The sequence below is a fragment of the Nicotiana attenuata genome, unplaced genomic scaffold (assembly GCF_001879085.1).
Source record: "Nicotiana attenuata strain UT unplaced genomic scaffold, NIATTr2, whole genome shotgun sequence".
NCBI classification, from domain to species: domain Eukaryota; kingdom Viridiplantae; phylum Streptophyta; class Magnoliopsida; order Solanales; family Solanaceae; genus Nicotiana; species Nicotiana attenuata.
The window spans coordinates 20,912-32,192 of NW_017676174.1; the positions used below are offsets into that span (position 1 = coordinate 20,912).

Below are 11,281 nucleotides of genomic sequence, written 5' to 3' on the forward strand. Positions count from 1 at the left end.
TTCGGTTTTGGTATTTTATAGCCCAAATGGGTTTAAACTCAGCCAATGAGAGTGGATCACGCGGATTGAGCTTGTTTGCCGTTGGATGAAAACGCATATCAACGGTGAGATAAGGATGCTGACGCCTTTAACCGCTTCAAGATTATGAGTTTTGGACTGGTCCACGAGGGGAATGCATTTCGCAAATTTACCCCTAATTTTAGTTTATGTTTACTTTTTCATTTTCGGTTTTATCTTATTACGAAAAGTCTCATTTAAAAAGATAATAAAACGTCCAATCAGAGAGACGATTTAATACTAAAACTTGGTTTGTATTATAAATACAATTATATTTATGGTGAATGTCTATATTTAGAGAGATTTTAGGGTTCATTGCTTGGTGGCTAAGCCACTATCTCCCTATAAATAGAGAGGTTTTATTCCCATTGTAATTCACTCCAAATCAATAAGACTCCTCTCTCTCTACTTTTCTCTACAATAGTGTTCTTCTTCTTTTATTATTTTATAACACGTTATCAGCACGACACTCTAACCAATTGAGTAGAAGCTTTGGGATTGAGCATAATGATTGTTAATTATTCCATGAACTTCCTTCATGATTAAATTCTGGATTTAAGGTAAGTATTTTACCGTATTTTTCTCTTTTATTCTATACTTTGATTTTAAATGCAAGCAAAGACAACAAAGTTTGATTATAACTCTAATGGAGTTTGTAAGAAATTATAACCACCTGAAGTGGTAAAAGTTTCTATGTCTTGCCATGATCAAATTCATGTATGATTATGGGCACAAAAAGTGGAAACCCGTCCTATTGAATTGCTCCATTCTTATTCCCTTAAGAGAATGTGATAGCAGTATGTGATAAGTCTGAAAGAAGATAAAATTATCACTATGAATGTATCAATGGATGTGGACGTGGCAATAGACGAAATTATAATCGTCATCATTGTGATAATGAGAATAATAAGGATTCTCAAAATAATCCCCCACTTGTGAAAATACTTGTCATCGATTTGACATGAGATTTTATAAAGCACATATAGATGATTATGGTCTATTCATGATATGAATGTGACAACATCTGATTTAAGAATACATATTCATTTTCGGAAGAATATGAGCGTGCTAGTGGTATATACCACACTCACCTCTAGAAGGAGGTTTGAGATGATATAAGAAAATAATGTCATTATTATGGCATGAATGGTCATTGGTCACGTACCTATTGTACGCCAAAATATTTTGGCATTGTGATTATTAAAAGTCAACGGTAATGCAAGAAACAGATCTTGCATATAATTTTGACCATAATCGTAATGGTATAACTTTCTCTTTAAAAGAGATATTCACCATATGGGTGTTGATGAATATGTGGTACTACAAAATTAATTGAGAACTCTGCAAGAGCCAATTATACTATTTTGGAGAAACACAATTAATTACCAATAAGGTATTGTGTTGTAGTAAGTCTCAAAGAAACTTATTCTGTTTTCAAAGTATACGCGAAAGCGGTTGATTATATTGAGACTATAAATAAAGGAAAGATTTAATATCTTCTATTACTACATCTTGTAGCGGAGTAATATGTATGTAAAAAGCTACCCACTTTATTCTCTAATTTGTACTACATAAACAAAAGAATACCACAATGAAGTGGATATTTATGATATGGAGTATTTATTCATAATTGCACACATCATGGTGTAAACCTGAAGTTTATCAATATTGATAATTTATCCAATTGGCATACTTGGTTTAGCCATGTTAATTCATGTACGATGTGCAAAAATAAAAGAGAATTTACATGGGTAAATGTTAAAGAACTAGAATGTTCTTTACGAATTATCTTATGTTGCTTGTTCTCATTAATTAATAGATCAACTAAAATTGGGATTGAATCCCATGAATGCTGGAAATATCAAAGGTGAATATGGGCCCATTCACCTGCCATGTATACCACATAAGATGCATCTATGAGATGGTTACATGTGCGATTATTATTAACCCGCAACATGGTGTTTGCGAGGTAACTTGCTCAATAATTTAATTTAGAGCATATTCCAGATTTTCTATTCAAGAAGTTCATCTTGATAAGTTGGTCTACATCACAGCTGGTTTAGCAAAATAATTTATTGAGTGCCTCCACTTAATAGCTAAACAATTGCTTATGAGAACAAAGTTTTATATATCAGTTTGATATACGTTATATACGAAAGTATATTAATTTCTCCCCAAACAAGTGGTTCATGGTCAGGAACCAAATAATTCCATCTTATTATTATTGATGTGCGGTGTATATTTTGATTAACACCATAACGCACAAAGATGAGTTCTCAAAGTTGAGTAAGCAAGTTAGTTTTTCTAACATGAGGGGAAGCCAAGATACAACAGTTGAGAAAAAGTTACATGGAATGAATTATCATTTATACATCTAGATCCTCGAATAAGATAATATGAACTTGAAGTTCATAAAAGGATAATTCAGTTGCAATATATTGCAAAGCATGCTAGACGCATTTGCTGACCCAAAGAAAGTAACTATATTCTCATTGCAAATGCTCCTATTAACTCCTAGAAGGACAAAGTCTATGGTACGCTTGAAGAGTATAGACAAATCGGTTTCAAATAAACTTCTTGATAAAGAAGATGACCAAATGATCAAAATGATCATAATAAAAGGAGGCAAGTGATCTAGAAGATCACATGACATAACACTTCATAAAATCTCATGAGAGATTCAGGTACCTGAAAATATGAATGAAGAGATCTCTATGTTATGTCTTTATGAAAAAATATTGAAACTGATATAAAATGTTTGTCGACGACATCTATGATAGCGCTAAATATATATATGAGGATCTTAAGTCTAGAGAAACAATTCAAATAGAATTGGTTTCATATGAAAGATATGTACTTTTGGACATGTAGTTCAAACACTTGAAAGTATAAAGTCAATGATATGTGCAATCAGTTTTCGGTATCTTATATGTCTAGCATGACATGAAAACTTGATATGCATCTAAAGTCTATTATATGGCTTATATGACTTAACAATCCGTGAAGGATTTAAATTGCTTAAAGCATATAGAATTCATGGTCATGAAGTACTACATCCTCAATGCAATTTATGCACAAATGTATCTTGCTATAACTATAAGCATGATAATGTGATAGCGAGGATATCTCTATGGAGATATTGAAGAGCCATTCTACGATATTTATGAAGACATTATATCTCTATCAAGAATGATGATTTCAAGGTGCAATATATTCATTCAAGTTAATATGGCTGATTTGTTTATCAAATATCTACCAAAGATCTTTTGAAGATGGTGCACAAGATTGGAATGCAAATGCTTAAGGATGTGAATTGATGCTCTCATGAGGGGGAGTTAATACGCGTTGTACTCTTTTTCCCTTACAAGGTTTTGTCCCACTGGGTTTTCCTTGCAAGGTTTTTAACGAGGCAACCAAAAGGCGTATTGTTAGATATGTGTACTTTAACGAGGCACATTATCTGTTGAATAGACATTCAAGGGGGAGTGTTATAAATACAATTATATTTATGGTGAATGTCTATATTTAGAGAGATTCTAGGGTTCATTGCTTGGTGGCTAAGCCACCATCTCCCTATAAATAAAGAGGTTCTATTCCATTGTAATTCACTCCAAATCAATAAGACTCCTCTCTCTCTACTTTTCTCTACAATAGTGTTCTTCTTCTTTTATTATTTTATAACAGTTTGCCTTAATTACTACTTCAACTTGTTTTTAACTAGACATAAATGTAATGTGTAACCATTCGTGCATTAAGCAACTAGTAAAATGTTTAGATTTTAAGTATGTGTTCGGTTCAAAATATTGATGAATGAAAATATATTCGTTCCCTTATACATTTAATTTTTGAAAAATTCACATTTTGGGCACATTAGTGCATGGATAACATTGAGATTATTTTAGAGATAAGGAACAATTCACTAACTCATCACAGTAAAAATAGTATGTCAATCATAAGTGATAACTCACATGGAAAGTAAAGAAAGCATAAATTTCATTCTACGAGGGTGTTTGGCTAAGCTTATAAACTGGTAAAACTGGCTTATAAGCACTTTTTGGCTTATCTACACGTTTGGTAAACACTCTAACCCAAGTGCTTATAAGCTAAAATCAGTCAAGTCATAAGTTGGTCACCCCCAACTTATGGCTTTTTAACTTATAAGCACTTTTAGTTTGACCAAGGCTTTTACTAATTTATCCTTAATAATATTTTATAATTCACAAAATTTTATTCCCAATATAAATTTTCTAACTTTTTTTCATTCCATATCCGTTGTTCATCTTTTTCTTTACAAAGAAACTTTTTAATTTATAATCTTTTGTAAAGTTTTTTAAGGATATTTTAGTCATTTTAATAAAAAAATAACTTATCAGCACTTTTCTGCCAAACACGTCAACTATTTATTATCAATTTCAGCACGTCTATCCAAACACGTAAATGCTTATTTAAAATATCAGTTTCAGCACTTAAAAATGTTTTTCAGCTATTTACAATCAGCTAATCCAAACGGGCTCTATAACTGTATTGCATTTGAAATGAACATAAAAATTGAGGTCTCGTATCAAAACCTATTGTATATTTGCATAACTTAATTAATTAAGGATCACATATCAAACGGTCAATTTCATACTGATTTGGAACCTATTGTGATTTACTCCTTTGATCATTCATCCAAAAACATAGCCAAAATGGAGGCGCCTGTTTTAGAAGATAAATTAATTAGGTTCCTGCCTACATTTATGATACTGCTATCTTAATATGACAAAAGGAGATTTTAGAACTTTTACCATGCAATATATATCAGATTACAGAATATTTCATTTCTTGAATGTATATGAGAACTTTCATTTATATTTATATACTAGTTTTCGGAATTGCACGTGTATCTCATATCAGTAAGTACAAATTTTTTAATAAAATGAAAGATTACCAAAAAAATTCCTAACAATTTGTTTAAAATACTAAAAAGTAGAGATGTAGTTGTCACGGTGTAAGATCAAATGTCAAATATGAAAAGACTAATCCAAATAACTTATAAACTGTTTTGTAAAGTAAACCTTCATACTGTAGTGTTAAACATAGATATATGCAGATGTAAAATTGAAAGAAAAATGATTAACTTCACATACATGAGGACAAGAATGTACAAACTATTTACACCACTTGCTACCTATCACAACGACACTTCATCAACTTGGTATACATTACAAAACCGTATAAAATGCAGCTCTTAGCTACATAACTCGGCAAACTTTATCTTAGTCAACACCTAAATATTCAAAAATCACTCAAAAGGAAGAAAAAAAAAGTTAGAAAAATCAGCTTAAATTGATTTATGAAACTCAAAGAACAGTGAAAGATTGTCCATATATAGAAAATTACCTTCACCCAGGTGAAACAGCAAACTGAGATAATCATTTTCGCCAAGCACAATTTTGGAGTTTGATGCTTCTGCTGCCTAGGTATCTTTGGGCCTTTTAATATTGGTTACTCTTAAAACTCAAAATAAATGCGTCATAAATAATGAAATGAAGAAGAGAAACTGAAACGCCTATAACTTACTTGGATGAAATAAATAAAATAAAAGAAGAAACTTAAAAGTCATTCTTTCATCCATGAACTGGTAGCAAGCGCTTTTTTACTCAAAGAAAAGAAAAGGCAAACCTAATACAGTGTATATAGTTTCTAGTATTAACTGAAGGAAGTTATTTACCTGAATTCATTTCTATTTGAAAAAATGCATGCACATGTATACAGAATTAATGTAGAATTTATATTGATTATAGGAGTTTATAGTGTTTGATTAAGGGAAAATAGTCACTCGGTTTTTTATGGATATTTTTGTAATTTAACTTTTAACATAGAGGCTTCTTACTTTTAGTATAATAATATAATATATATATATATATATATATATATATATATTGATATGATCGATGATTTTGCCTTTAGTTATTTTTGTTATAACTAGTTTTAGTGTACGTGCGTTGCACGTATTTTTTTACGTCTATTAATAAAAAGGGAATAAAATTGAGAATAAGAATGAATTGTGTGCAATACCAATTGACGTCGAGATAAATGCAATATTTATTTAAATTAAAAATAAATGTTACATTGGCGAAATTGTTGAACGTAGAGTTACTGGGTATCTTCTGAACTTGCAAAGATTAAGAATCTATGTACGTTAATTATATAACTTTTGTATTTATATATATTTTTATGAAGATAATATGATATATTATGTTTTGTATCTGACCTAATATCTCTTTATATACAGTGTTCTTGGAGTAAAAAGTACTACTCAAGTATTAAGTATTATGTATACCATATAGTATGTATAATTATCCTTAGTAAAGTGTTCTAAACTATATGCTTTTTTGGATTTAGTCAAGGTTGTTCGACTGAGTGAACAAATTATGATAAAATTTTCTTCTCTCTTATTAATTAGTATATTTATCTCCATCTTCAAGTTTGATCTTCCCTCCTCTACTATATTTATTTTATTTTTATGCTTCTAATGATTTAAGGCACGTTTAATGAATATAATTTCCTTTTGTTTTCTTCACCTGCCAGGCTCCTTAAAATTTTAGATTTTAATAATCTTTAGTGGCTTAGAATTGAGAATATTCTTCAGACATGCTCATTGTCACTACCCAATTTCCACTATAGATCGTGATGGCGCACAACGTCGCCGCTAGGCAAGCCAACTGTGAACTTTCTATTTAATTTCTCATTTTAATATTTTTAAAGTCTTTGATTCTTTTATTTAACATGAGAAAAAATAAAAAGTGAGCACAGTAATGTAAAGCATAAACTAATCGGGAAAATAAGATAGTGAATTAATAATTAAAACCCATGAGTGTCTACTAGAATTCCCAAAACTCGATGTCACAAGTGCACGAGCGTCTAATATAATATATAAAACTCTCTAAGAACTATTGTCTGAAACAAAATAGACAGAAATGATAAAAAACATAATAAGAGAAGACTCTGGGTGCTGCAGAACAGAGCATGGAAAAAATAGCTTACCACTAAGCCTCCGGGTATGCGGATACGCGCCCGGACGAACTCCAGATGCACCTGCCTTAGAACCTGCACAATATGTGCAGAAGTGTAGCGTGAGTACGTAAACAACGTGTACCTGTAGCACCTCCTTTTTTACCCGAAAAGGGATATAAGGGAGTTTTTTCAATTAAAGTGACAATAATTGAAATGGGATTATTTATTAGATCAGAGTCGCCACTTGGGATAATTTATGGTATCCCAAGTCACCGATTTATTTTTAATCCCAAGTCTAGGAAATTTGACTCTTATTTATGGTCTGTGAACACAGAAGACCAGGTAAGGAATTTTATTAACCCGGGAGAAGGTATTAGGCATTCCTGGGTTCCGTGGTTTTAGCACGGTCGCTTTAATCATACCTGACTTAATTAAATTGTTTAATTACGTATTAGAACCTGCGTGCCCTTTTCATTGTACCGCTTTAAATTAAGAAATTAACCTGAAACGAGTCACGCGTACGTGTACTCATTTCGTTTGGCGCGTCAAGAATCATGTCACGCGTACGTGTCCATAATTAATCACGCTTTATTATTATTAAGAAAGTTTGGCCGAAGTTGTGCAAACGCATACCTCGATTTATTTTAGAATCATAATTATGCCACGCGAACGTGTTCACAATCAGGATGATAGATTAAGTCGCGCCTAGAGCAAGCTACGAATATTTATTTTAGAAACCGTAATCATGTCACGCGAACGTGTACATAATCACGATAATAAATTCAAAACGCGCCTAAAGGTTCGCCTACCCGGGTGTGGTCGACCTAAACATGCTTCTAGCGGACAAGGTTATAAAAATAAAGTAAATAAAGCAAATAAACAGACTCATTTCCAGCCCAATTTCTTTTGGTTGTCTTAAAATATTCAAACCCTGGCCCCAAATCAATTTTAAACCAACGACTCCACAAATCCAAACTGCATGATTCCTTGATGCCTCATTCTTTCAGTTCAATTCAAAATAGCCTGCTTGTCCGTAATTAATCAACAAACCAAGCCAACAAAGAAACTAATATAAAACATCAAATGCATACAATTGGGGTAAACTAACATCAAATTGGAATCTCATTCTATGTCAAGACACATAAGGAGGAACAGTGAAGATTAATTAAAAAAAATAAAGTTAAGAAATGGACCTCAATGAATGCAAGATCTCCAATGTTAGCCAACTGACCAGAAAAAATGGACTGCGATTGGAAATAAGATGATAAGAGCTAGACCCGGACCTCGAACGGGTCACCTGTAAATTGGATTGGCATCGCCGGCACTGAAATTGCTTTCCAATTAACAGAACTTCAGCAACTATGAAAACTGAAAATCGAACTTTCAATTGATGAATTTTCCAGTAATACACGGACAAAAATCGAGCGAACGCTATAACAAACTCGAGACAGCAGTCAAACTCAAACGGGTTCGAGAACCGCACTGCGAACAACACCTCGAATCAAGACCGAAAATCAAACTTGAACCTCACATAACTCCATTTTTTAGAAAAATCAGAATTGAAGATGAAATTGAAAATATTTTTTTTGTATATATTTTCTGGAACACAAATCCTAGCTAACTCAAAATAGAAACATCATTTTTTGAAATATGAAAGAAACAGAAACAGAATTCTCAGATCTGTTTTCGCGACCTCTTGTCGCTGCCCTCTCGCGCGGCTTCTGCTGGTTTCGAAGAGATGAGGGTCGGTGGCTGTGAAGATTCTCGGCAGCGGAGATGAGGTGGTGTGGACGACTGGTGCGGCTGTGTTCAGTCGCCGGTTTCAAGTGATGGGGCTGATTGGGGTGAAGAGGGGACGGAGTTTGGATGGCTCAGGCTTAGGGACAGTTAGGGTCTAGGTTAGAGTGACGATGGAGGGGTCTGGTGGGTGGTTGTTCCGGCGATGGCTAGTTGTTGTGGTGGTCCATTGACGGCTGGAGATGGTTGGCTGTTTTGTATGTGTAGAAGAGGGTGGACAGCTGCTTAGGGTTAGTTCAGTGTTCTAAGGTTCTTTGATGTCTAGGGTTTTTTGGTGTCTTCAGGTTGAAGAAGAAAGGTGGAGATGTCTTGTGTGTGAGAGGTGAGGAGGTGGCCGGCGGCTGAAGGTGGTTATGGAGATTAGGGTTTTTGGTGTTGTGTGTATTAAGGGTGAAGAAGAAGAAAGTGAGATGAGGGGAACGACTGGGGGTCTCTAGGGTTAGGGATCCCTTTTTTTTTTTTTTTTTTTTTTTTTTTCTTATGTGATATAGAGGGGTTTTGGGTATAGGATTAGCTGGGCTTGGGGTTAATGGGCTAAGGGATCCGAAAATAGGCCTAAAAAATGGGTTGTTTTAGCCCAAATTTGACTCTGTCTCCTTGAACAAGACTAAAAATACTACACCATTTACTAATTAATCCTACTTAAGTAAAATAACTATTAAAACAAAATTAACCGTTAAAACAAACCTATTTTTGGTATTTTTTCAAATATCACACTAAAAGATAAAAATGGAATTAGATTAAAATCATTGCAAAATTAAAATAATATTCCTGAAAACAAAGTGGAACTATTTTTGTATTTTTAAATTTTGTGTAAGGTAGATAAATTAAAAGTAACTAGATAAAATACTAATTAGCTAAATAAAAGAAAATATTTTTGTAATTTTCATTTTTGTGATAAAATAAAGTAGAAGAGTCAAAACTATTTAGAATAGCGATACTAAACCTAAACTAAATATTTACGCTAAGATGTGTAAAATCTTGGGGAGAGTCAAAAATTACATGTCTACAGTACCCAGTAAGTATCTAGTCTAACTTCGAAGAAGTAGTGAGGAAGGTTTGACATCGACACATAATAGTGGGCCATATACACAATGTACAAGGATATTATAGGCATGAAATACAACATCAATAGCGGGATAAGAGGCAATAATTAAACGATCCTTTAACCAAAATAACAATTAAAAGTCCCCAAATATAACATGCTAATCTCAACAAGTAAGGACTCAACATGTATTTATAAATCCTCAAGTCATAAAAGACATATCAGGTATAAATGGACTCCGAGTGACAACACATACGAGTTATGCCGACACCGTACGACCTGATCCACAATAATCTTGTACATACACTACCGAGGTCGTACGGCCCGATCCATGCCGAAGTCGTACGCACGTGTGTGTGTGTATTGTTTGTGTATGTGTGTGTGTGTGTGTGTATATATATATATATATATATATATATATATATATATATTACCGAGGCGTTCGGCCCGATCCACAGGAATAGGAAAACTCTTCGGATTTCGAATTGCATATTTACTACTCCAAGGTAAGCCCAGAAAATAATATAATTTTCATCAATAATTAAACATTCCGCCAACTCTCTAAGTAATGAATCTCGATTTAACATAATCTTTAACCAAGTTTTACTTATAAAATACAAGATATTAAACTAGCGAGTTGAGTCCAAATAGTGAAAGTAGTGGCATAATAAAGGCCTATGTCTACCCGGACATAACATGAATTTTAGCTACACACAGACGCTCGCCACTTCGTGCGTACGTAACACCTACAATTTGTATCAAATAACAATTTAAAATACCTATGGGGTTAATTCTCTCTTACAAGGTTAGGCAAGAGACTTACCTCGATCCCAAGTCCACTTTCCGGTCCACAAATCGCTCTAAAAGCCTCAAATTGGTGCCGAACAATGTGAAACCGTCACGACCCAAAATCTAACTAGTCGTGATGGCACCTAACCTCACCCGCTAGGTAAGCCAAATAATAATAATCCGATTCAAAGGAGATTTAACTGAGAAACTAAAGATAATATAACTGAGTTTATTACACTTCCCATGGACTGGTAGTACAAATCATGCACTTCTAAGATTCAGAATTTACAAGGATTGTATGAAATAAAATACATTATCTATTTGAAATATACGTGAACAGGCTAATAATTCTAAAGCTACCAAGAACAAGAGGCAGTTAAGACTGGATCGCAGGTATATCTTCAATGCCAGCTCTCACCTTACGCAGCAACATCAGCATCCAAAATCTGCACGCAAGGTGTAGAAGTGTAGTATGAGTACAACCGACCCCATGTACTCAATAAGTAACAAACCTAACCTTAGGTTGAATGTAGTGACAAGCTTGGACAACGGTCAGAGTCCAACACCAACTGTCAGGAAACAACTCAGAACAAT

The 11,281-nt window shown here is 33.4% G+C and overlaps 1 long non-coding RNA gene across 1 annotated transcript; it reads right to left on the minus strand.

Annotated features, from left to right (window-relative positions):
• Nucleotides 1–5,094: 5,094 nt before the first annotated feature.
• On the minus strand, nt 5,095–9,314 carry LOC109220819. The gene is made up of 3 exons (XR_002067155.1): nt 8,250–9,314; nt 5,440–7,149; nt 5,095–5,326 (listed from the first exon to the last, which is right to left on the minus strand). It is a non-coding gene; the product is annotated as an uncharacterized LOC109220819 (long non-coding RNA).
• Nucleotides 9,315–11,281: the final 1,967 nt, after the last annotated feature.